The following is a 27,770-nucleotide window of genomic DNA, read 5'->3' on the forward strand; positions in this document are numbered from 1 at the left end:
AACTTATCCTGAGGCGACCGTTCGGACTATAGACGGGTCAATGAGGAAAGGAGAACTAAGAAACGTTCCAAGGTAGGGCTGAAAGTCCTGCTTGACTGAGAACAGGTACTGCGACTCTCCTCAGCCTTGCCACAGTCAACTGAAGGGAAGGCTCGGAGGATGTGGCAACAGAATCTGGCATCCCCAGGTGGTCACCCATCCAAGTACCGACCAGAACCGACGTTGCTTAACCTTGCTGGACGGACGAGAAGCGGGGTTTCCAACGTGGTAAGGCCGTTGACTCAATATCATGGCCAGATACTCCAGATGTTGAGGCAGAAGAAGAGAAGGCTCCTAGCAAAATACCATGAACCCACACTCATGGTAAGCATCCGGAAGCTTGTCCCGGCGCTGAAGAAGGTCGAACCCGAGCCTACCGGAGTTGACCAGCCCTCCAAAAAGCGAAGGAGGCGGAAGCCTGCACCTGAGCGGCCATGAGGGAAGCAGGGAGAGTTCTCTGGGGAAAAAAACCTGCGATGCCACGGCGGGATCGCCACACTGCATCATAAGCAGGAATACCTGCAGTCTAGGCTGAATTCCACGAGCTCCCTGGAAGATGGATGGAATGGAAACTGAAAGTACCCGTCCTTCCGATCCAGGGTTTAAGGAGTCCTGTCGCCTCGTTACCAGTCTGATCGATTCTGCTGTTCTACGCTGGCCGAAGTTTGTTCGACAAACTTGATCAGGGCTGAGAGGTCGACTACGGAACTCCCGTCTCAGATCCTTCCTTACAAGAAAGGATCGACTGAAGAAGCCGGGGGTGAAGCCGTCAATGATCCTATGGAGGACCTTCGCCTAAGGTATGGATCATTCTGCCCAACTGGGCAACTCTTGCCGACGCTATGGCATAGAGGTTCAGAGACACTGAATTCGCTGACAGAGACGGCAGGCGCGATATCCTTGGCTGATCACAGAGATCGTGCGGGAATGGGCATCGGGAAGCTGTCATCCGGATGAGTAACCTTAAGCATCCTCCCAGCGTGAAACCTGCAATCCTAGAGTTCGTGAACTCTGCCGTTCCCTCTAGGACTATGCCCCCCCCTGGGGGAGCCTCCCGTGCCATCTGTTCTCGACAGGAGGAAACTGCAATTGGACACCTTGTCTCAGTTGTCGTAGCCGATAACTTAGGCCGACGTGGTTGAAAGAAAAAGGCGCTGGAGCCCTGCAGAGTCTGGAAGAAAGCGCCTTGGAGGAGTGAAAACGGAAGTCGACTTCCTCCGCACAGCCGCTGTCTAAGTCTCTGTCCTTGGGCACAAACAAACTCTTCTCAAGGATGGCCCTAGCACTGGCATTCTTCAGACCCCGAGACCAGGGCAGAGCCGTACTGGACTTCGGGGCTTTCCAAACGTCAGACACTTCATCCAAGATCGTGTCTTTGCCTTCACGGGGGGCGATGACTGGATCCATAAGCCCATTAAGTTGCCTTATCAGGCTTAGGACCTGCCAGAAGGTATGTTCGGATTCCTGCTGTTCTCCTCCCTGCGGGCTGGCAGCTAAGTCTCCTGCCCCAGGGATCTCTTCCTGGGGTAAAACGTGGACATTCCCCCGGGTAGTCGTGGGTTCCTGGCGAATCCTTGAGGAGGATTTCGGGACGGTCTTGGAGTCCTTGGATTCCCTCCTGGGAGGGATACAGGATCCCAACAAAGAGATTCGAGGGGCCCCTTCCTCACGAGATGATTCTCCTCCATGAAGCGAAGTCTCCCCCCTTGGTGCCGAGGGGAAGACTACCGCCCCACTGGACTCACCTGAGGACAGAAAGGCCCCGTCCACGGGAGAAGGAGAAAGCCCTCGAGCAGGAGAAGGGGCCTTCGCGACCGACCTCTTGGGAACCAACTTCGCCCTGGGGGAAGTCACCACGAAGTCCACTCCTCTCTTTCTCTTCAGCGTAGGAGAGACAGCCGTTGGTTTGTTACCTTGGTCGGCGAGTGCTGGTTTCATAACCCTCACTAACGCCTGCGACAAGGACCAAACCAAGTCTGTTGCTCCAAGGACACAGAGTCCGAAATCCTCGCTAAAGGGAAAGGGATCAGGCGATCCTTTGGAGTGGACCCCACAGTACCTGCCTGAAAAGAAGGTGGGGAAGAATGATGTACTAACCTCTCCTCAGTAGTATCCTTGTCCTGCACTACCAACCTGTGTTTGGGTGGAGGCGATCCCGAGCGTTGTCTAGGAATAGGCGTTCCTGCTGCTACCCCCAGCTGCGGAATTCGCCGCGAACGATGGTCGCACAGGAGCGCGGGCGCGCAGGCGAGCGGTCGTGCGGGCGCGCAGGCGAGCGGTCGTGCAGGCGAGTGGGCGCAAGGGTGGGCAGGTGAATGAGTGCGTGTCCGAGGCGGCGAACGCAAGCGTTGGCGCGATGGCGAGGAAACACGCTGCCGCGTGGGTGAGGAAGACCGCTGGCGATGTGGATCAACAGGAGATCGGTGGTGAACTGGTGAGCGCTGACGCGCAGGTAGGCGATGGCGCGTTGTGGCATGGCGACGCGTTGGCGAGCGATAGCGAGCAGCATGCGTCGGTGAGCGATCGCGCGATGGCGAGCTAGTAGCCGGCGAACCATATCCCTTTAGAACCTCCGGCTGACGAAACGTTGGAGAACGTTGGCGCGCAGGCTGTAACACATACGGGCGTCCGGAGATCGCCGAGAAACAGGTGATCGCTGACGCGTAGAACGCTGGTGAATAGGCGATACCAAAATCACCTGAGCGCGCTGACGAGCAGGTGAACGCTGGCGCGTAGGCAATCGTTGACGCGTGGGAGAACGCTGGCGAATAGGCGATACTAAAATCGCCTGTGTGCGCTGGCGAGCAGGTGAACGCTGGCGAGCAGGTGATCGCTGGCAAGCAGGAGATCGCTGGCGAGCAGGAGGTCGACGCGCGAGATCCTGTGAAGGAACAGGTGGCGCGGCGCGTTCAGGAACAGGAAGATCGCAGGCGCGTTGGCAAACATGTGCTTTTGACACACGCGCTGAACGATGTCGCGTAGCCACAGGGTCAGAAGACTGATGGCGAGCAGGGAGCTCAGCAGGAACTGTAGGATGGTCAGAGACCGCAGGGCGATGATCCTCAAATGAGCGCTGACGCTCAGAAGAGAGCTGATGAGCAGGAGAGCGCTGGCGAGGAGGGCGAACATCAGGAGAGCGCCGACGAGCAGGAGAGCGCTGACGAACAGGAGAGCGTTGGCGAACAGGAGAGCGCTAGCGATCAGGAAGCGCTGATGAGTAGGAGAGCGCCTGTGAGCTAACACTGAGCAGGAGCAGGCCGGAAGACCGTGCCTGTTCGCCGGGAGACTGATGTCCGTCGCAAGACCGTTGTCCGTCGAGAAGACCGTTGTCCGTCGGGAAGACCGTTGCCCGTCAGACTGCTGTCCATCTGCATCAGGGCGAATGAAGGAGTTGTAGGCTGCAAACGTAGATTCAAAAAGGCGCCTTTTAGCCCCCTTATAGGGAGATGAGAGGCCCTTACGACAAGGCGGACGGTGAGCCTTACGGCGAAGGAGGCCAACAGCAACAGCAGCAGAAGAATCCTTCGAAGAGGAGTCTCTATGAGTGTACTCTCTCGCGAACGAAAGAGAAACACTTCGTAGAAGAGACTGGTCAGCCAGTGACCTAAAAGGAGTAATCCTCCGAAGAAGGGCTCCTGCAGTTGCCCAGCCCCTTGAGCGAAACTACAGGTGTGACCGCTCAGCACCAAGAGCATAGTCGCACGAAAAAAAGGCAAGAGAAGAACCCCCCAAAAGGGGAAAAACTCAAGTCTGGACAGGAAAAACTTCCCTCGGAAGGAAAGTTACCCACCCAAGGAGGCAAGCCTCCTGAGTTCTAAAATGAACTGGAGAGCTGTCAATCGTCACGGGAGTACTACCAGTAGAAGGAGACACGCCCCTGACGAAAATCCAAAGGGGAGGCAGCAACAGCCGAATCCCCAGGCCTCCACAAGAAAGCTCACACCGTAGCCATATTACAGAAACGAACTAGATCGGTAACTGTAAAAAAATAAAAACAAAAAACATTAGTACACATTCATTCCCCCGGGAAGGCTCCGAAGAGGAATCCCGAGGGAAAGGAAACAAGAATTACACAACAGGCACGTGCCCTCACAACCACTTACACTCACGGAAGGAGAGCTGTAACCAAAACAGAATTATAACAATTATAATTATGAAACTATGTAATTATGTAATTTAAAAAAGAATGAACACTAAAGAAAGAACGAAAACCCCGAAAGGAATCGTTATACAAGCTGAAAAATTAACAACTACAATTAGATTCATAAACTAATTGAGACAAAACGTACGGCGTAGCAACCCCCCCACACGGGAAGGAAGCTACAAGGGCGTAGTAACACGTAGTAAAAGGGTGAACGACCTCAAGAGAGAGAGAGAAAGAAAGACCGAAGTCAAACTCGATCGCAACCCATAAAATTACGCCGTGGTGGCCTAACTGCCGAGGACTCCACGGAGATATCGTACACTACACACACAACTCTGAAAAGGAAACTTACTGATTCCTATACTCAAATATATATACAAACATGAAAACATGTTTACATATATATTGAGTAAAAGAAAAGTAAGCGATTAAGTAAAGACAAAACAAACAAAGGCTGCCAAGCGAGGACCAAGACAGACGTGTCTGTCCCAGTCCGAGCCAAAAGTGAAAGTGAGCATTCACCTGTGTGTGAGGGGGGAGGGGGGGAGGGGTAGCTAGCTACCACTCCCCTACCCCCCCCCCCCCCCGCTAACTAGCGCGGGGGTAATACACCCTCGTTAAATTCTAATGGCTCGCCATTTCAGCTGCGCTAAAAGGTAAACCCAATGTAAATAGCGTGGTTTGTATTTCGGTTACGGAATAAACAGCAAATGATGTCTGAAATATATGGTCAATTAGGAGAAATGGAATGTTTATATATATATGTGCATCCTCCCCCCCCCCCCTCATAAGGAGGATGGGGGGAGGTACTTCTATTGCTAATTATACAGAAAATCTGCTTGGTACGGAAGGTAACCTGCATCGACGCCTGATCCAACAAATAATGGCAAAATTGCTGCAAGGGAGGGAAATAAAAAGAGGAAAAAAAAGGCCAAACATTCTTACCTCTTATCCTAGACTTACATCACAACTATCATCTTAAATGAGATGCTTCTTGTCCTGTGAAGGAGCTACACAACCTGCTCAGCATCTACCTCTGGTCTAAATGATAAAATGCCTAGGGACTTGTGGGTATATTCCCGCAAATAGTAGGCTGTGAAGGCTGCCTGGCATTTCCAGACTCTAGCTTTCTAAACTTGCACAACTGACAGGTTCTTTCACAAAACTAGCATTGACCTAATTCCTCTGACTTCAGGAGAGTGAGCTTGAGCGAGTTCCCCTATATCCTCGGCCAACAGTGGATACACTCATTTGATGGTTTCCCAAAGCTTGGAGATCTTCTTGAACCTACCTGTGCTAAATAGCACCTCAGTACCCTTCCAGGGCAAAGAAGTAAATTATCTGGACCTCTGGTTGCATCCCTAAGAGAGGAGGTGGAGGACTCAAAACTTGGGTGATGAACGGTAGAGTTCTGAGTTTTTGCAATAAACTATGGAACGAAAGTGAGAGACCTTCAATTACTCAATATTACTGATAACATAAAACATGCCATGTAGTTCGCCTAAACCAAGGCAAGGAGGAAGAACATCTTTAGAGTTAGATCCTTATCTGACACATGCCTCAAAGGGCCCGGCCGGAAAGCCAATATATGGGGGTATGGGACGAAAAACATAAAATCCTAAAAAAAAATTCGCTGAGCTTCGTATGTCAATGAAGAATGCGTATACGAAATACTTTGTCAAAATTCCTCTTACTTACATAGTTACAGGGTAATTAGTAAAAGTAACTCAATAAGCCAAAAACATTAATCCCTACAAGAAAATGCAGTATTTCTTCTGATATCGTAAATTTTGATCATTATCATATTTTAATATGAAACAAATTGTGAGTCACAAGACAGGAATTTGTGATTACACCTTTCAGTGCTAGCACAAAACTTAAAGAATACACGTTTGAGTTTAACCTCTGACATTCACTCGCTTTTACATCTATTTTTCTTGATTTAGGCAAGAATTTCATCAAGTCAAAAAGGAAAAGACAATTTCAACATCTCACTAACATAAGGAAGAAGAAAATTTGCTCTAGTAAGAGTTCAGAAGTGGGTAATATCAGTAACATTAGCGGAGTTAGTGAAGAAGAGAGAGAGAGTGTTGTGGATGAAAAAGGGACTGTCTTGCCTGAAAGAAGCCTAAAGAAGAAAGATATTGAGCAAAGGGATCTTCATTTATGAAAAAATTATGATAAATAAGGACCATAAAATACAAAGAAAAAATTCAATGCCCATATCTCAAAACTATACGGATATTAACCCTTATTAGTTAATTTATGATACACTAATTTCTAGCAAAACCTGACTTCGCTATAAGAAATAGACAAGTACTGGCTAGTTTGGCAATTTTCTCCAAATGACTAGTGGGAGCAGGGACATAATAGCTTACATTTCATTGTCCAAAAATATTGTTTACTTTGGGGAGACTGATATTGGGTTACTGCGCATGCATTGCTTTCATTCGCTTTTTCCAGCTGTCCTGTTTTTTGTATGACGTAATCATTATCGTACCTGGTTTTTTTAACAAATATGTTATTTTCATTAGTAAAATAAATTTTTGAATATACTTACCCGATAATCATGTAGCTGTCAACTCCGTTGCCCCACAGAATTCTACGGGAGGGATACGCCAGCTATCACTATACTAGAAGGGGGTGTACTCACCAGCGCCACCTGTGGCCAGGTACTGCAGTACTTCTTGTTGACACCACCTCACTTTTTCCTCGGTCCACTGGTTCTCTATGGGGAGGAAGGGCGGGTCAATTAAATCATGATTATCGGGTAAGTATATTCAAAAATTTATTTTACTAATGAAAATAACATTTTTCAATATTAAACTTACCCGATAATCATGTAGCTGATTCACACCCAGGGGGGTGGGTGAAAACCAGTGTACATGACTAAAGGATAGCTAAGTATCCCGTATTTCATATAATCAGTTATTTCAGAATAACAATGAAATAATAAGTACCTGGTAAGGAAGTCGACTTGAACCGTTACTCTGCCTTTATTAAGTTCGTCTTCCTTACTGAGCGCAGCGTTCCTCTTAGGAGGCTGAATCAACTCTAAGGTGCTAAAGTATATAGGGCTGCAACCCCTACTAAAGGACCTCTACACAACCTCTAACCCGGGCGCTTCTCAAGAATGAATTGACCACCCGCCAAATCAAAAGGATGCGGAAGGCTTCTTCGCCTACCGTAACAACCATAAAAACAACAATAAAAGCATTCAAGAGAAAGGTTAAAAAAGGTTATGGGATTAAGGGAATGTAGTGGCTGAGCCCTCACCTACTACTGCACTCGCTGCTACGAATGGTCCCAGGGTGTAGCAGTTCTCGTAAAGAGACTGGACATCTTTAAGATAAAATGATGCAAACACTGACTTGCTCCTCCAATAAGTTGCATCCATTATGCTCTGCAGAGAACGGTTCTTATTAAAGGCCATCGAAGTGGCTACGGCTCTCACTTCGTGGGTCCTTACCTTCAGCAAAGCAAGGTCTTCCTCCTTCATATGAGAATGGGCTTCTCTAATCAGAAGCCTTATATAATACGAAAGTCCGTTTTTGGACATGGGCATCGAAGGTTTCTTGATTGCACACCATAAGGCTTCTGACTGTCCTCGTATAGGTTTTGACCTATTAAGATAATATTTTAGAGCTCTGACAGGGCAAAGAACTCTTTCTAGCTCGTTACCTACCATGTTGGAAAGGCTAGGAATTTCAAACGATCTAGGCCAAGGACGTGAAGGAAGTTCATTCTTAGCTAAAAATCCGAGCTGTAAAGAACATGTTGCAGATTCGGATGTGAACCCAATGTTCTTGCTGAAGGCATGAACCTCACTGACTCTTTTAGCTGTTGCAAGGCAGACGAGGAAAAGAGTCTTGAGGGTAAGGTCCTTGAAGGAAGCTGACTGGAGAGGTTCGAACCTAGGCGACATAAGGAACCTTAAGACTACGTCTAGATTCCAGCCTGGAGTGGGTAAACGACGTTCTTTAGTAGTCTCAAAAGACTTAAGGATGTCTTGAAGGTCCTTGTTGGAAGAAAGGTCCAAACCTCTGTGGCGGAGAACTGAAGCCAACATACTCCTGTACCCTTTAATCGTAGGAGCCGAAAGGGATCTCTCATTCCTTAGATGTAATAGGAAGTCAGCTATTTGGGTTACAGAGGTATTGGTGGATGAAACTGCATTGGCTCTACACCAGCTCCGGAAGACTTCCCACTTGGATTGGTAGACTCTACGAGTGGATACCCTCCTTGCTCTGGCAATCGCACTGGCTGCCTCTTTCGAAAAGCCTCTAGCTCTAGCGAATCTTTCGACAGTCTGAAGGCAGTCAGCCGAAGAGCGTGGAGGTTTGGGTGCAACTTGTCTACGTGAGGTTGACGTAGAAGGTCCACTCTTAGAGGAAGAGTCCTGGGGATGTCGACCAGCCATTGTAGTACCTCTGTGAACCATTCTCTTGCAGGCCAAAGGGGAGCAACCAGCGTCAGCCGTGTCCCTTCGTGCGAGATGAACTTTTGAGTGACTCTGTTGATGATCTTGAACGGTGGGAATGCGTAAAGGTCGAGATGGGACCAATTCAGCAGAAAAGCATCCACATGAACTGCTGCTGGGTCTGGAACTGGGGAACAGTACAAAGGAAGTCTCTTGGTCATGGAGGTGGCAAACAGATCTATTGTAGGCTGACCCCACAAGGTCCAAATTCTGTTGCACACGCTCTTGTGAAGGGTCCATTCCGTGGGGATGACCTGATCTTTTCTGCTTAGGCGATCTGCTGAGACGTTCATGTTGCCCTGAATGAACCTCGTTAGTAGGGTGAGGTTTAGACTTCTTGACCAAATGAGGAGGTCCCTTGCGATCTCGTACAGGTTCCTCGAATGGGTCCCTCCCTGCTTGGAGATGTAAGCTAAGGCTGTGGTGTTGTCGGAGTTCACCTCCACCACCTTGCCTAGCAGGAGGGACTTGAAGTTCAATAGGGCCAAATGAACTGCCAGGAGCTCCTTGCAGTTGATGTGGAGCGTTACCTGTTCCTTGTTCCACGTTCCCGAGCATTCCTGTCCGTTCAAGGTCGCGCCCCAGCCCGAGTCTGATGCATCCGAGAAGAGATGAAGATTGGGGGTCTGAATCGCTAACGATAGGCCCTCTTTGAGAAGGAGGTTGGTCTTCCACCACAAGAGAGTGGTCTTCATCTCTTTGGTGACCGGGATAGAGACTGCTTCGAGCGTCAAATCCTTGTCCCAATGAGCTGCTAGATAGAATTGAAGAGGGCGGAGGTGGAGTCTCCCTAACTCGACGAACAGTGCTAACGATGACAGGGTCCCTGTGAGACTCATCCACTGTCTCACCGAGCAACTGCTCCTCTTCAGCATGCTCAGGATGCAATCTAGGGCTTGGCTTATCCTTGGGGCCGATGGAAAAGCCCGAAAATCCTGACTCCGAATCTCCATTCCCAGGTAAACAATGGATTGGGAGGGAATGAGCTGGGACTTTTCGAAGTTGACTAACAGACCCAGTTCCTTGATCAAGTCCAAAGTCCAGTTGAGACTCTCCAGACAGCGACGACTCGTGGAGGCTCTCAACAGCCAGTCGTCTAAGTAAAGGGAGGCTCTGATGTCGGATAAGTGGAGGAATTTTGCAATATTCCTCATCAGAAGCGTAAACACCATAGGAGCTGTGCTTAGGCCAAAACACAGGGCTTGGAATTGGTACACAACCTTTCCAAAAACGAATCTCAGGAAAGGTTGGGAGTCTGGATGAATAGGAACGTGAAAGTATGCGTCTTTCAGATCCAACGAGACCATCCAGTCCTCCTGCCTGACCACTGCTAGGACCGACTTCGTCGTCTCCATAGTGAACGTCTGCTTGGTGACATAAGCATTGAGCGCGCTGACGTCCAGCACCGGTCTCCAACCTCCTGTCTTCTTGGCCACCAGAAAGAGACGGTTGTAGAAGCCCGGGGATTGATGGTCCCGGACTATAACCACTGCCTTCTTCTGTAACAGGAGCGACACCTCCTGGTGCAACGCTAGCCTCTTGTCCTTTTCCTTGTAGTTGGGAGAGAGGTTGATGGGAGAAGTGGTCAGAGGGGGTTTGCGGCAGAATGGTATCCTGTAACCCTCCCTCAGCCACCTGACAGACTGGGCGTCTGCACCTCTCTTTTCCCAAGCTTGCCAGAAGATCTTGAGTCTGGCTCCTACTGCTGTCTGGAGAGGAGGAGAGTCAGTGTTTGCCTTGAGAAGTCTTGGAACCTTTCCTAGACTTGCTCCTGGAAGAGTCTGGACGGGAGCTTCCTCGGCTGGGGGCTCTACCACGAAAGGGCGGAATAAACCTCGTAGCAGGCGTATCAGCAACTGGGGTGCGGTAAGTCCTGGGGACTGAGGGAGCAACCTTAGTCTTACGAGCTGAAGAGGCCACAAGATCATGAGTGTCTTTCTGAATCATTGCCGCAGACAAGTCCTTGATAAGTTCTTCGGGAAACAAGAACTTAGAAAGCGGAGCGAAAAGGAGTTGAGACCTTTGACAAGGTGTGATGCTGGAAGAAAGGAAGGTACAAAGTTGCTCCCTTTTCTTAAGAACTCCTGACACAAAAATTGAAGCAAGCTCGCCAGATCCATCCCTAATAGCTTTATCCATGCAGGACATTAAAAGCATGGCCGAGTCTTTGTCCGCAGGGGAGGTCTTCTTGCTAAGGGCCCCCAGGCACCAGTCTAGAAAATTGAACATCTCAAAGGCCCGAAATACACCCTTTAGTAAGTGGTCTAGATCGGAGAAGGTCCAGCAAACCTTAGAGCGCCTCATTGCTGTTCTACGAGGAGAGTCGACCAAACTCGAGAAGTCAGCCTGGGCAGAGGCAGGTACTCCCAAGCCTGGTTCCTCTCCTGTGGCATACCATACGCCCACTTTAGAAGTGAGCTTAGTCGGTGGGAACATAAAGGAAGTCTTTCCTAGTTGCTGCTTAGACTGCAACCACTCCCCTAAAATTCTTAGAGCTCTCTTAGAGGACCTTGCAAAGACGAGCTTAGTATAAGTTGACTTGGCTGGCTGCATGCCCAGCGAAAACTCAGATGGCGGAGAGCGGGGGGTAGCAGAGACAAAATGGTCTGGGTATACCTCTCTGAAAAGAGCCAGGACCTTACGAAAGTCTATCGGAGGAGGAGAAGACTTGGATTCTTCCACATCTGATGAGGGATCCAGGTGTGCAGCCTCATCATCAGAAACCTCATCACCAGAGTGTAGCGAAGTGAGAGGTAAGGTATGCTGAACAGCAGAATCTGCACGAGCGGGAGCAAAAACGCTTGTGGTTTCATCCTCAAGTCTCTGTTGCTGAGGCAAAACCTGAGGTTCAGGCTGCAAAGGCTGGTCAAAAGGAGTAGCAGAAGGTAGGTGCATGGGTTGAGGAGGCTGACTCCTGGCCTGAGTGTCTTGACTCAAGAGTTGCGCTTGCTGTAAGGTTAGCGGATGCGCAGTAGCAGGTTCCTGAGGAACGAGTTGAGGTTCCTGAGGTGTGAGCTGCGAGAGTTGAGGTAGTGGCTGCGCAGAACGCAGTTCTTGTCTCGCGAGTTGAGGTTCCTGAGGCGCAAGGCTAAGGTGTTGAGGCTCTCGCCTTGAGGAGGGTTGAGGTCGCTGCAGCGAGAGCTGAGGTGTCTGCCTCATGGATGGGAGAGGTTGTTGTACCTCAAGAGAGTGTTGCCTCACTGGTGGAACCGCAAGTGGAAGCGGAGGAAGTAAGGTATAAGCTTCCTGTTCCCATTGCTGAGGTTGCCTTAAGGAAGGCGGAGGTAGCTGCACACCGCTGGAAATTGGCAACTCAGTACGTGGTAAGGTATCCTGAGGAGCCTCAACATCGTACGCCTGGCAGACAGGACTGCGGTTAGGCGGAGCGATCGCAGGAGGAGGTGTAACCTTCTCAGCCTGACACTCACGCATTAAGACCGCAAGTTGTGACTGCATGGACTGCAATAGAGTCAACTTGGGGTCGGCAGACACTAAGGTCTGCTGAGGCAAAGCCTTAACAGAAGAGATCTGTTGCGGCAGCACCTTACTCCTCTTAGGAGGTGTGCAGTCAACTGATGACTGCGGCGAGTCAGAGCTGATCCAATGACTGCAGCCAGGTTGTAGAGCTCTTGAGGTCTGGACTTTGCGTTTAAGAGGTCTTGAGACCTGAGTCCAACGTTTTCTCCCTGATAATTCTTCAGCAGACGAGTAAAAGACGGGCTCAATCGTCTGCGGGTGGGAGTGACGGTCTTTGTAAGACACGCCCGCAACCACCGAGGATACTTCTGTGCGCCGATCAAGGCCTGCCGAACCCTTTTGCCCTTCGACATTGCTTCTCCCCTGGGCTTGGGAGTTTGCAAGAGGTCCCGGACTGGGAGGACGACTGGCACGCACAGAAGTACCCTCACGCACCACACTGACACTGACACTAGCACTTGGCACTGCACTGACACTCGTGGCACTATTACCTCCCACTGCACTTTTGACCTTAAGTTCCTTGACTTCGGCCATAAGAGACTTATGATCACTAACCACCGATTCCACTTTGTCACCTAAAGCCTGAATGGCACACAAAACAACAGACATATCAGGTTGAGGGCAAATAGTAGGTTCGGGGGTAGCCACTACAGGGGGAGGAAAAGGTAGGGGATCATGAGGTGAGGAAAAAAGTGAAGAGCGAGAAGAACTCCTCCTAACTCTCTCTCTCTCTAACTTGGTTGAATATTTAAGAAATCGGACAAATTCAAGTTCCGAAAGTCCGGCGCATTCCTCACATCGATCTTCCAACTGACAGGGTCTTTCCCTACAGTCAGAACAAGCGGTGTGAGGATCTACCGAGGCCTTCGGAATACGCCTATTACAAGACCTACATCGTCTATGGGGTGGGGCTTGTGAAATGTCAGACATCTTGAATCAAAGAGTTAGCCAAGTGGGGATTCCAAATCAAGCAAAAAGATCGTTAACCATTAATCAGAACTAAATAATAGCTATCTAAGCTAATATAGAAGTTTTCCAGTAAAGCGACAGCCGAAATCTGAGAGAAATACTTCACCAAAAGCCGTGAAAATACTCCAAGATCATAAGCGTATCCCATGAATGTCTTGCCGGAAGCACGACAGAGGAAAAAGTGAGGTGGTGTCAACAAGAAGTACTGCAGTACCTGGCCACAGGTGGCGCTGGTGAGTACACCCCCTTCTAGTATAGTGATAGCTGGCGTATCCCTCCCGTAGAATTCTGTCGGGCAACGGAGTTGACAGCTACATGATTATTGGGTAAGTTTAATATTGAAAATAAGAGCTTTCAAATATTTCTGCATACATTTTCACGTGTTGTTTTACGAGACCCTTTTTTTCACTTCCGCTTCAGTTCCAGCACGATTACGGTCAGAAGAAGACAAAAACCTGACAGGAGTTCAATCTATTAAGAAATTAAGAGTAAAATCATCTATTTCTGTAAGTGATCATGTTGAAAATGCAGGCTATTGTTGCTTATCTGAAGCATAAAATATCCCAAAAATAACTCCCATAATTGCTGTGCGCAGCTCATACATATACCGCTTGCCAAAACTGCGGAACAATGAAATGTGTATTTGCGAGTGAAGCTAGTCACGGTGGAGCAAAAACCATCTGAGGAACGTGATATGAATTATAGGAAATTATGATACTTTCATTTTCAGCCAATTACATGATCCATATATTTTTCCAACAGTAGATCTTATCTTTATTATACATTTCTGACCCTCATAATTGCTGCAAATTCCTTGTTTTTGGTGACTTCCACCCAAAACCCTAGTTTCTCACTGGGATCCTGATAATTTTTATAATGAGGGGGTAGGAAAACTCGTGGAAGTGTGGTTTGCTGCAATACATACAGGTAAGGTCAGAAATGGATGAAATGCAAGATAGTGAATAGGAAAAATATATGATTGGTGTATTTAGCTAGAAAATAAAGTATATATTTACCGACTTACTTTCTCCATTTGGTTATTGCACTCGTGGACAGTTACCAAGTAGGTTAGGTTAGGAAGTTTTTACTAATTTCGGTAAAATTATAGTTACAGACGGAACAATACTTTGAAAAGAAAAAATAATTAATCCTGTGGAAAATAATGTTCTTTCCCTTAATTTGACCTTCACTTCAACAGCAAATTAATCGAAAACCCATTAGACTGTTTAAAAATGGAGATATTTGTCAGAAATCTAAAGGTTTTTGCTCTGCTGTGCGCTCACAGAAAAAGAAAAACATCAAGCTATGTACTGGCAAGCAGTATTTGCAGAGCTGTGCAGGTTACCCCCATTGATTATTATTTCTTAGATAACAAAGTTTTTAATTGCTATGAAAACGTGTTATTTTTTAAGAAAACATTTTTATGGGAAACACTTGTTTTTAGTAGAAAAGATTTTTCTGTCCGTAACTATAAAAAAACATTTCTATAAATTACACAACTTATGACAGAGGCTTGCCCAAATGCATTACAGTACCAAAAATACGGTTTATTAAGGTACACTAACATGCGTAATTACACTACCATAAACTAGCCTAGCCTTAGTACCTGTCATTTAAACTACCCTAATATATTATTTAAAAAAAAAGGAATGATGTGGAATTCTTAATGCAAACATTTATTTTGATATGCACTTACCGTTGAATAAATTCTAAAACAATATCCCAGACTACAGTCAAGATTTCTAATTCCTAAGGCCGCTAGCCTTTAAACACAATACATTTAACATGTGCAATCCACTCACAGCCAAGTTCTGTATTATGATGAATCGTACCCTTTGTAACGGCGACCCTTTTTTTCTATTTCTATTTGCTTAGATTTTAGTTTTTTCCTATTATTGGTTTAGAGTTCTTAAAACATTTATTTTCTGGCTTTCCATAATTTGCAAATAATATTCACATATTCAAAGATGTTTCCATAATACATATAAAGATGTTTTCCTGATTGTTTAACTCAAGGAGTATAAGGCTTTTTATTATTTTTTTCTCTTTTCTAGATGGGGTTTTCATTAGTACAGTAGAATTAAATAATTTCTTAATTTAGTTAATTGTTTTACAGACTGATAAGAAATTTATAGTAGTTTCTTCTTCCTCTGTATTTTCAAAGATCTTTCTGCGCTTCAGATCTAGTGTTAAAACAGATAACCTATCACCAAGATTGAAAAACCAACTGAAAATAGCAAATTCATATTCAAGTGGGTGATAAAAAAAAAAGTATAAAGACAACTGAACAAGAAGTTGGTATAATAGGTCGATCCTTAGAAAATAAGAATACTGCTCAAGATACAGATAAGGAATTATCATTAAAATTTTGAAACCTTTGGCCATGGCATGAAGAACAGAGCGAACTAAATTATGAATAAAACAAAGAGGATATACATAATAGGTGAATGAAATGAATTACGAATATTACTAGTGGATAAGTCTGCAGGGAGCAAATTAGATTATTATATGTATTAAAAACAAAAGAGGATTGTTTATTATGAACACAGTAGGACGTTTGAGAAACTACTCCCACAACAAATTAAGAATATGGTTAATGGCAATATCAGCCAATATCACTGTGATGGGATAGACAGTAGATCAACAGCAGATCACGTTCTGACACTAAAAACTGTAATTGGTTGTAATAATCACTTAGGGACCTCCACCTATGTGCGGTTTGAGGTTGCTGTGAAAGATTTCGATAAGTTGATATACAAATTGAATGAGGAAAGTAGAGTTATAATTAATAGTACAGTCGTCCATACATAGGAAAGTATGACGGAGATGTGAGACGTGGTACATATTTTCACCGAAAATTATGCTTTATTGTAACAAAAAAATCAATACTATATAGTAGGCTTATATGTTGGAAGCAAATAACCCTTATTGGAAATGACAGTATGGAAGTTCTGACGTATGGTGATGGCATTGTGCTCCCTAGGTGTAAAGTTGAGAAAACTATAAGCAACTACCACAGTATGGAAGAACTTAAGAAATTTATTTTGAACCAAACCTCAGAAGTCAGTGAAATTAATAAGGTGACACAAAAAAAGTCAGGCAGATTAAAGAGGTATTTAGGGATAGAAATGTTGAAGTAGCAAAAAAGTATAAATACCTAGGATAATGGTAGGTTACTCGGAAAAAGATCACAGTCATAGTATAAGCAAAAGGGAAGCAAAAGATTATAGTATATGGTGTACGAAGTTAGGAAGTATGTACACGTTAGTAGAGAAGGAAATTGACATTAAAGGCTAAATGTGTCGAGTTTCAGTTCCAGTTTCCTCAGATTAGATGCTCACTAGAACGTCAGCCAGGAAAGTCCAACCCCACACTGTGAGGCCCAACCACAGTAGTGGCCTCCCCAGTAAACAGCTTAAACTCACGGCCCCGGGCGGGGATCAATCTGCCGCCATGCAAATGCTAGACAATTACGTTATCACTGTACTAGCCAGGAGACATTGCATGTGAAAACTAAGATATGTGAACCAGTAGTGGCACCAACATTGTTTGGACATACTGTATTAAGAGGTCGGGTGTTATAAAGGAAAGATAAATGAAACATTTAGTATATTCATTAGAAAAATACTATAGGAATGTTTAGAAAGTTACAAATACACCTTACTGAGGATTAACAACAGAATATGGCCTATAGAGAAAAGAAAAAAATATAAAAGTGATACTATTTTCAGAGTATCACATCATATGATAAACTGTTGGTTAAAGATTGCAAAAGACTAAGGGAACCGTATAGAGAATGCGATGAAAAAAAGCTATTTTTGAAATATGCAAATAGTATAAAAAATGAAATTGAATTAATATAAAATCATATACAGCAAGAACCCAAGAAATAAATGAAAGGTAAAGTGGCAAATGTAATAAAAACATACAATAAAAGAAAGCAGGAATGACAAAGTTAAGGTTTGTAAATGGCAATGACAGAATAGATCACACAAGTGAACTTAACCTTTAGAAAGCTATCATAGCTCTTAAGGTTGAATATACAGTAATAATATTCAGGGAGAATTCTAGAAAATGATAGGCTTTGTGAGTTGTAGGCTACAGAGAGGCAGATGATACAACAAAGCATTTGTTTAGCTATAGAGAATTGATTAAAAATTACAAGCAACGAGGAAATAAGAATTGGCACCCAAAGATATTGCCCAGTATCCCTTATATAATGAAGAGCAACTGTTTGATTATATATGTGTATATATATATATATATATATATATATATATATATATATATATATATATATATATATATATTATTTACTAAGCTACATCCCTAGTTGGAAAAACAAGATTCTATAAGGCTAAGGACTCCAACAAGGAAAATAACCCAGTAAGGAAAGGAAATACGGAAAAAAACTAGGTCTAAGAACAATAATAACATTAACATTAAAATAAATCTTTCATATATAAACTATAAAAGCTTCAAAAAAACAAGAGGAAGAGAAACAAGATAGATAGAATAATGTACCAGATGTACCCTAAAGCAAGAGATCTATAACCAAAGACAGTGGAAGACCATGGTACAGAGGCTATGGCACTACCCAAGACAAGAGAACATTGGTTTGATTTTGGAGTGTCCTTCTCCTAGAAGAGCTGCTTACCATAGCTAAAGAGTCTCTTCTACCCTTGCCAAGAGGAAAGTAGCCACTGAACAATTACAGTGCAGTAGTTAATATCTTGAGAAGAAGAATTGTTTTGTAATTTCAATGTCGTCAAGTGTATGAGGAAAGAGGAGAATGTGTGAAGAATAGGCCAGACTATTCTGTGTAGGTGTCGACAAAGATGAAATGAGCCGTAACCAGAGAAAGGGATCCGATGTAGTACTGTCTGGCCTGTCAAAGGGCCCCATAACTCTCTCACGGTAGTATCTCAACAGGTGGCTGGAGCCTTGGCCAACCTACTACCTATATACAGTGTATATATATATATTATTGTCACACCAATTGGCAACCACTTGGAAAACAACAAATTATATACATATATAAATATATATATATACATATATATATATGTATGTATATATATATATATATATATATATATATATATATATATATATATATATATATATATATATATATATATATTGTCACGCTGATGGGTAATCACTCAGAAAACAACAATCTCCCACAAATGGCCCAAACTAATGCGTTTTAGTTAGGAAAGGGGGAGTCAGGTAGGAAGAGTTGAATCTGTTATGTACACTGGTGTATTATATAGGAAATAGGAGATGAAAATAAAAGTATGCAAGCTTTGCTGTCCATGTCAAGGAGGTAAACAATGACAAAGAACTTGCAGCCCTTTGCACATACATATCTAGTAGCTGCTCACGATCATAGTGTTGAAGAGAGAACAATTTAGAGCCTGTAGGTGCTCTAAAAAGTAGGGCTGAATACATAAATCACTTCATTTTTATTTACATATGGTTTTCATCTATGTAAAGTTGCTGCATGCTTTTCCTTTGCATATCTTCCCATATTTTTTTTTTGAAGCTTAAGTTGTTTACTGGGGAGGCCACTGCTGTGGTTGGCCACCACAGTGGGAGGTTGGGCTTGCCCGGCTGACGTTCTGGTGAGCATCTATTCTGATGAAACTGGAACTGAAACCAGACACCTTTAACCTTTATATCCTTATGCAGAACTGTTATGATGAGGAGGCCCTGGATACTTAAGTTCTAAAGTTGAAGATATTATTTTATTACCTATGTCTATCTCATATGTTGTTTTACAAACATCAAGAAATATATCTTTCACCAGTGTATTTCCATATATGAATAAGAATATGTATTTATTCATCCATATCTTTAATGTTGAACAATGACCAATTTCATCTGTGATGAAACATGAAAATAAGCAGTCGAGTTCATAGTTTTATGTCCGTCAGAGAAGCAAACGACAATTCCCTCTTGTGGCTTCGACACTGGTGCAATATGATGAATTTTAAATCATATGTACAAACAAAACTAAGACTCTCTATCTCCCCCTAAGGTTTTGGCTCTTGTAATGTTCCATTAAAGATGGCAAAGAACTGTCAATTTTTATCATTATATTGATATGCTAGTGCTTTGTAGGTCAGTGTCATGATTATTAGTCCATATAATTTGAATGTCAGGTTCACTATGTAGTTTCACCAGATTTTTGTGGATTACCAAAACTATGCATTTTTGGAAATATTATTATAATGTATAAGCAATAAAAAACAATGTTTCCAATTTCCGTGATGCTTATATACCCACCATCTTAGATTTTACAAAATAGCTGTCGTGAGTCAATTTCTAATTGTTTTCGTTGTCTTCTAAAAATTAACATTCTTGAAATATTAAAATTGAATTAGCTGAAAATTATTCCCCAAAAGCATGCAATATTGCCCAGGCAGACTGCTCAGCTTCTTAAAAAGAGCTTAACCAATTGAAATAATGTTTCTTCTGATTATTACAGTTCATAAATTTTTTGTACCCCTCATTCCAACCAAATTTTGTTCCTTTCATAGCGCTGATAGAGAACTGTTAATAGCCCTTTCACTGTCCATCAGAATCCAACCAAGACTTGTGAAACTGTGTTTGGTACAATGGATTGGCCACAACATTTGGCAGGATAGGGATGTGCCTATCCACAAGGAATAAAGCCTCAACTATATTTTTATTTAGGGGTTGTGACCTAAATAAAATATTCCCAAAAAACTGGCTGCCAACAGGAACGTACATATGTAAATCCTAAAAAAATACATCACTGACGTCGCAATGGTCTTCATCAAAGGTACTGCATGTCTACCAGAAAGTGAAATATTTTGGTGGTCACTGGCGTGTTTAGCCTTACGTTAGTCTGTGGCCTTAATATGCCTGTCAGAGCAAGAAAAGGGCAATTCCCTCTGACGGGAGTTGTATATGTGAATGCGTGATTGGGGCTTAATTTTTGGGGACTTTGATTCTGTTAGAATTAGTAACTTACAACAATACCACTACCTATCAGGATTTTTAGAAACCATGCCAAGAACTGCCTGTGGCAGGGGTGCAGATAAAGAAAGTAGTCTATATTTGATACAATAACACTAGAGATTGAAAACTTATGGTATTTGGGAGAGTAATTTGCATTTCTCAAAGTTTTAGCCTGGGATGAACATGTTTTATTCTATAGTAAAAATGATTAGACAAGATACAAAACTTTTGTGACCCAACTACAGTACAGTGCATACACAATACCAAAATATCATGCAGAGTATTACTGTATTGCTAAAAAATGATCATTATAAGAAAAAAAAGAGGTCATGAATGTTGTTTCAAATAAAAAGTCACCATAGCCATAAGACAGGCAGCACTATCAGCAGTTACTGTACTTCTATATTGTTATAACCACAAAGAATAACAGTTAATAAGAGTTTTATGTTTTAGACAATTTCAAAATTTAACATTGACTCCATGAACTGTATTTGAACCATTTTCCAATTCTCTACTTCATGTTGCAAGAATATTCCTAACATGCAGTCTGTAGGCTAAAATTTCAACAGTAAACTCTAATAAGCTAGTTGATTCAAGAATGAACCTTTACAGTGCCTGTGCATTTTATTACATCTCAAACATAGAAACAATAACGCTAGATTTTTATAAGAATAGGTTTTTTAGTCGAGTTAAAAGAATTTTTCCCAAGTCTGGTGACAGAAAACAGTTGTTATCAAGTGAACAAAGAACATCCTTCAACAGATACATTCCTGTACAGTACTGGTAATCATTTGGCATATTCAAGGGGTTAACAAAGAACTGGGGAAGTACTTATTGTGGGTGAAATAATTAGTCGTAGGAAGCCATCTTCACTTCCGTTTTTGGTCAACTTATGCTAGCATAAGTTCATTAATAAAAAGTATTTAACACAGTTATACATCTGTCAGGATAGAATTATGTACAATATGTCACTACCAAAGTGCCTATACAGTTTGTGACAGGCAAAGGATAGGGGCTTACCCTCCTTACCAAATGCCACTAACCAACTACCATAAGTATGATTCTACTGTCATTCCTGTTAGCTACCAATCTACATGGCTCAATCAGTAACACTTTCAATACTTTATCTAGATCTGCCATGTTTAACAATTTGGCACACCGTAAATCATATATACAGTAATCTTAAAATCAGAAAAAGACATACTTCTCAACTCCTTAAATTCTACCACCAGGTTACCCATTTATATCTTAAATTAGATTTGAGTAGAGGAGACCAGTCCATATGTGTGCCTGCCTATGGGTAAATGTAGCTCTTGGAAGTAATGGCTGGTTGTAAGTTTGTCCAGTGGCACCACCTATCAGATCTACCAGGCATCAAAATGGAGGGGGGAGAAATTTTTGTTTGAGGTCAGAAATCTGGTGGCTTTGATAATTACAACATAATGAATATCAATCAAGAGTCCTTAAAACAATGGATACAGATAAGGACAAAGGGGATGCAGCCAAGAGCATTTCAGTAATTCCTTTAGTTCACTGATGTCTTTAAGGTAGTAATTTTTCAGTCAGTAACTGCCAATATACAGTATGCAAATAATTAAAAACATTATTCCTAAACAGGATCAAGGAAGACTATCAGAAAAGACAATAAACCTAATAAAGAAAGAAAAGATTGGAAATTTTTGTGTAAAATCAAAGAGAATTAATAGAATTAGCAGAACTATCTTACAATGTCAGTAACTGCCAATATACAGTATATAAATAATTACAAACATTACTATCAGAAAAGACCAAAACCTAATAAAGAAAAGATTGGAAATTTTTGTAAAATCCAAGAGATTAAATAGAATTAGCAGAATTATCCAAAACAATAAACAAACTAAAAAGAGAAATTTGGAGGTAATTTGTATTTTTCTTAATGATACAAACCTGTAGCTATTTATCGGGGTATTACTTATGGCAAAGCTGAAAGACAAGCCATTAGAATTTTACCGAGGGTTAACCATCCACCTCCTAGTTAGCAGGGGGCGTGGGTTGTAGTAATTACCCCTCTCACTCACACACCTGGGCTGTGCACCCCACTTTGCTTGGAGGTAGGACTTCAAGGGGGTATTGGTGCTGGCAGGCCAATCTGTATAAATAGCTACAGGTTTGTAAGTAAAAATACAATTTACAGTATAATACTTCCAATTTGTCATTTGTTCCTCCACTAAATACAAACCAACGCTATTTATAGGGTGGAAGTCCTTGCCAATCTGGCATTTGGCCTTGACCCAGGGATTCCCCTTTTATTTGGTGCACATGAAAGGTGGAAACCCTGCACCTTGCTAAAACCGTGCTGTGCAAGGTCTGTGGCCAACAGAAGCTGTGTGCTCGTGATACTAGCAATGTGACTGTCAGAGTAAGAGTTCTTCAGAGTCATAGGATTCTTTAGAGGTCACCAAGGCATACCAAACATCTCCCTCGATAGAGTATGGGAACGTAACAGTATTGACATAATACCAGGTAACACAAGGGAACAATGGTTTACCTGCAGTTGGTCAAGGTCAACTTTGCAGAGGACCCTGGGTGCTGATTTCCCCATGAGAGGGGATTATGAAGAAAAGAAGGACCTAGTCATTCTTAATCATTCATTCAGACTAATGCCCTCAACCTCGTACTACTTGTCCATCAAGGAGCTTTAGGTGTTAAACTAGTTGTTGTGCGCAGCCACCACAGGACCAATGGGAATAGTTTCCATCCTCCTATGGGTTACGTCTTGCACGTAGTGGGTGGTGAGAGCCGTCTGATGCTTTCACACACCCGCTTGTAGAACCTGCGCCATAGAGCACTTTTGTTAGAGTTCCGGGGACGTAGAAGTGCCCCTGATGTCATGAGCTCTGGGTCGACGTGCAAATCCAGGAAGAGATGGTGTTCTTCGGGATCCTTCTTTTGACCTTCCTTGTGCTGACGAAGAGTGCTGGCACTCGGGGACGAGCTGCAGATGTCCTTTTGAGGTAGTACCTCAAACTCCTTACTGGGCATAATAACAGTTGATCTGGGTCATCAGTTACAGAACGGAGAATCCTTATCCGGAAGGAATCAAAATTTAGGACCCGCCATTCCCGGATTTTGAATCTGCAATAAACTCAGGGATGAAGCTGAGGCTTACCTCTCCCCATTTTCTCGAATAAGCGATGTCATGAGAGGGGATTATGAAGAAAAGAAGGACCTAGTCATTCTTAATCATTCATTCAGACTAATGCCCTCAACCTCGTACTACTTGTCCATCAAGGAGCTTTAGGTGTTAAACTAGTTGTTGTGCGCAGCCACCACAGGACCAATGGGAATAGTTTCCATCCTCCTATGGGTTACGTCTTGCACGTAGTGGGTGGTGAGAGCCGTCTGATGCTTTCACACACCCGCTTGTAGAACCTGCGCCATAGAGCACTTTTGTTAGAGTTCCGGGGACGTAGAAGTGCCCCTGATGTCATGAGCTCTGGGTCGACGTGCAAATCCAGGAAGAGATGGTGTTCTTCGGGATCCTTCTTTTGACCTTCCTTGTGCTGACGAAGAGTGCTGGCACTCGGGGACGAGCTGCAGATGTCCTTTTGAGGTAGTACCTCAAACTCCTTACTGGGCATAATAACAGTTGATCTGGGTCATCAGTTACAGAACGGAGAATCCTTATCCGGAAGGAATCAAAATTTAGGACCCGCCATTCCCGGATTTTGAATCTGCAATAAACTCAGGGATGAAGCTGAGGCTTACCTCTCCCCATTTTCTCGAATAAGCGATGTCATACGAGAGACTGTGAAGTTCACTAACTCTTTTGGCCAAAGCCAAAGCTAGTAGAAACACCATCTTCAGAGTGAGGTGGCGATCTGTTGCCTGGTGTAATGGTTTGTGGGGAGGACCCTTCCAGGACTGAAGGACTCGAACAACATTCAAAGGAGACGGTCTCACTTCCGACTAGTGACAGGTAAGTTCATAACTTTTATGAGGAGAGAAAGTTCCAGTAGAGGAAATATCTACTCCTTTCAGCTTAAAGGCGAGATTCAAGGCTGAGCGGTAACCTTTTACTGCCGATACCAAGAGGAACATTTCCTCCCGCAGGTGTACAAGCAACTCTGCTATAGCTGGAATACTCCTGTAGTGGCATTGAGGGGAGAGATACCCCTTCCACGACACTAACTACAGAAGACATTCTACTTTTCCTGGTAGACTAATGCTGATGATTGTTGCAGATGACCAGCCATCTACTTTCCAACTTGTTGCAAAAATCCTCTCTAAGTGAGGAGGTACTGGATAGTCTCCAGGCTTGAAGTCGTAACAAAGCTACAGCTTTGTGGAAGAAGTTCGCATGTGGTTGTCTGAGTGGATCATGTCATGGAGGGAGTTCTCTTGGAAACTCTGTCAGAAGCTGCAGAAGGTCCGGGAACCATTCTGCATGATGTCATAACAGAGCTATGAGAATCATCGAGAGATTGACCGATGTTCTGGTCTTATTGAGTACTCTTCTCTTCAGAAAGAATGGGGGAAAGGTGTAAACGTCGATGTTGTCCAACCGTTGTTGGACTGCATATTGCCAGAGAGCCTTGGGGTTCGGGATTGGGGAGCAGGAAAACGGAAGCCTGAAATTCAGGGACGTTGCGAACAGGTCCACAGTCGGGAAACCCCACAAAGTCAGGACTTTGTTGGCTACTAGATGATTCAAAGACCACACGGAGTCCACTATCTGTGTCGCTCTGCTCAGGTTGTCTGCAAGCACATTCCTTTTGCCTGGAATAAAGCAAGCTGATAGGGTCACAGAGTTGTCTTCTGCCCATCTCAGGATCTCTACAGCCAGATGGGATAGGGGACGCGAAAAGCTACCGACTTTTTTGTTGATGTAAGCCACTACTGTGGTGTTGTCGCTCATCAACACCACCAAGTGGCCCGCCAGGAATTGTTGGAACTGATGAAGGACAAGGAAGGCTGCCCTCATCTTCAAGAGATTTATGTGCCAGTACCTTCTGGACTCTGACCATAGGCCTGAGGCCGTGCGGTGCAGCATGTGGGTCCCCCACCCTTCTTTTGATGCATCTGACAAGAGTATCAAATCCGGGGAGGACGAGAAAGTCGACACCCTTGAGCAGATTCTCGTCTGCCACCCACCATCCGATCTTCCAGTCCCATAGGATCTAGAACATCTGGGGAATCGTTGGACTGATTTCAGCTGGACTTTAATAGCCATTGGAGAGATCACATCTTGAGGCAGCCATTGAGAACTCATTGGACCAGAGATGATAGGTGCTCGAGGAGACATAACCGCCTATGGGTTGGAAGTTCTTCTCATCTGAGGAATGGTCTTGCAACCTTCCTCAGCCTCACTACCATGTCGTCTGATGGGAAGACTTTCTGGAGATCGGGGAAGCAGGGAGAACTTCTCGAGTTTTACTGTGATCCCCAGATCTTGGCAAAGCCTCAGAATTTGTCTCGGTGTTGAAGAAGGGTTGCCACCGATTCTGCTAGAATCAGCCTGTCGTCAAGATAACATAAGAGACGGAAGCCGATTCTGTGAGCCTAAGATGACACTAGGGTGAACACTCTTGTGAAGACCTGAGGTGCCATGGAAAGACCGGAGCATAACACACTGAACTGGTATCTCTTCTTGTATAGTATGATTCTCAGATACTTACTTGACGACGGATGGCTTGGGATCTGGAAGAATGCATCCTTTAAGTCCAGTGTGCACAGGAAGTCCTATGGTCTTACAACTTGTCTGACAGTGTCTACCGTCTTCATGCTGAATGGAGTTTATTTGACAAACTTGTTTAGAATTGAGAGGTCAATGACTGGTCTCCAACCTCCAGACGCCTTTTTCACAAGAAAGAGTCAACTAAAGAAGCCTGGGGAGTTGTCGAGGATCTTTTGGAGAACACCCTTCTCCAACATGGTCTGGACTTTCGCCCAGAGGGCCAGCTCCTTTATGGATCCCTTTGCATAAGAGCTTGATGGAACTGGACCTTGGTCAGTGGAGAAAGAGTTTGTTTGAACGGGACGCAATACCCTGAACGAACCACGGAGACTATCCAGGGTTCGGCCCTGAGCTGCATCCACCTCTGCCAGCAGCGATGCAGGCATTTCCCCACTGCTGGACAGGTGGGAGAATTACCCATGTCAGCGGTTGCGGCTTTGGCCGCCTCCCCTAGGATTCTTCCTATCCTTAGTAAGAAAGGGCCTCTTAGACACATTCGATGTAGACGGGATAGCTGCTGTCTTACTTGTTGGCGGTTTCGGCCGTTTCTTCTTCTGCGGAGGTGGTGGTCTGCAGGGGCGAGATGTCAGGGCCCTATGAAGGGGGTCCTGGTTGGACTTCCTCCATCTCTCCACAGCCGGCTCAACATATTCCGGGTTGAACAAGGAAGAACCTTCCAGAGAGGAGTTCCTCAGTCTTGTCACCTCAGTGAGTGGGACTTGGCAGTGGAATCTTTCTGCTATGGAGTCCCTTTGCTAGATGATGGTGTTTGCCCACAAGTTTACAACTTGGTGAGGGAGCAACTCAGTGGTTTGAGTTCCCGATAGCAGAAATGTTTCCATCGCCTTCCTGGAGCTCTCCTTTGACCAGTCCTCGGTCATCATCAGGTGTCCCACTGCCCCCCAACCAGAGGTCCAGCCACGAAGTAGCCTGCATGGCATACTTTGCTACCTTCTCCTAGTTAAGGATCTCCGAAGCATAAAATGAGACTTGCAGACCAAAGAATCTCTTAAGGGAGATCCCCTTGATTAATTCCTCTAGGGAACGATGTAGAGGAAGTGCCGGAAAAGGCTCATCGAAAACCTCGTAGTACTTTCTTTGCTGCCCAAACAGCAGCGAAAGAAGTTTCGAAGATGAGCCTGCCTGTAGGGAGCTGGAAAATCCAGTGATCTGTGAGATCGCCTTCCGACAGGCATTTGTCAGACCCTTACATCAGAAATAGGCTGCACTGGTCTTGCAGGCTTCCGAGTACCGTAGACATGGTCAAAGACCGTGCCTTTGCCTTCTTAAGGGTCCACCGCCAGGTCAGACAACCCATTGATTGCCCTCAAGCAGGCTAAAACCTGCCAGAAGGCATGCTCAGACTTCTGCTCAGTTTTAAAAAGCCTTAGACTAGCAGGTTTTGGTAGTTGGTCGTCGTCATCGTCGAGATCTTCCACCCACGAGACAACATCTCGGAATGAGTCGTCATTGTACCTTGGGTGATAGGGATCACTAGTAGATGGTCTTGTCAGAGAAGGTCTCTTGGTACCCTCTGAAGGCCTTGAAGCTCTGACTGATAACTTTGGAAGGGTCTTTGAGTCCTTTGACTCAAAAAAAACTTCCAAGAGAGAAGGTCTCAGAGGATCTTCCCTTCGCTTCTCCCCTGCCAGAGGAGAAACAACTTCCTGTCAGTGTTTGTAGATTAGACAAAGTTCTCGGGTTACCTCCTCAATGGGAGAGGGACGGAAGGTACCCACCAGAGAGAAGACTCTTGGGAAATTGGCGAACGGTGCGAGACTACTAGAGGGGGAGTCGGTACGACAATACTGAGCCTCCGCTTCTATGGTCGAACTGGTGTCAGTTTGACTCTAGGAGAGTCTATCCATTTAGGAACTCCTCGCTTCCTATTCAGGGGCCAGCAGGAAGAAGCCAGAGCTTCTCTAGAGGGAGGGACCAAGGAGTTTCACCTTGGA

At 44.4% G+C, this 27,770-nt stretch overlaps 1 protein-coding gene and 1 pseudogene across 1 annotated transcript in view; both read right to left on the reverse strand.

Annotated features, from left to right (window-relative positions):
• LOC137631754 (HEAT repeat-containing protein 1-like) overlaps window positions 1-14,924 on the reverse strand; it is a 622,900-nt gene extending 607,976 nt beyond the window's left edge. Inside the window, exon 1 of the mRNA XM_068363681.1 lies at window positions 14,806-14,924. The gene's annotated coding sequence lies outside the window, so the exon portion shown is untranslated. The remainder of the gene's footprint in view (window positions 1-14,805) is intronic.
• On the reverse strand, window positions 163-281 carry LOC137632096 (5S ribosomal RNA; annotated as a pseudogene).
• Window positions 14,925-27,770: the final 12,846 nt, after the last annotated feature.

The sequence above is a fragment of the Palaemon carinicauda genome, chromosome 40, assembly GCF_036898095.1.
Source record: "Palaemon carinicauda isolate YSFRI2023 chromosome 40, ASM3689809v2, whole genome shotgun sequence".
NCBI classification, from domain to species: domain Eukaryota; kingdom Metazoa; phylum Arthropoda; class Malacostraca; order Decapoda; family Palaemonidae; genus Palaemon; species Palaemon carinicauda.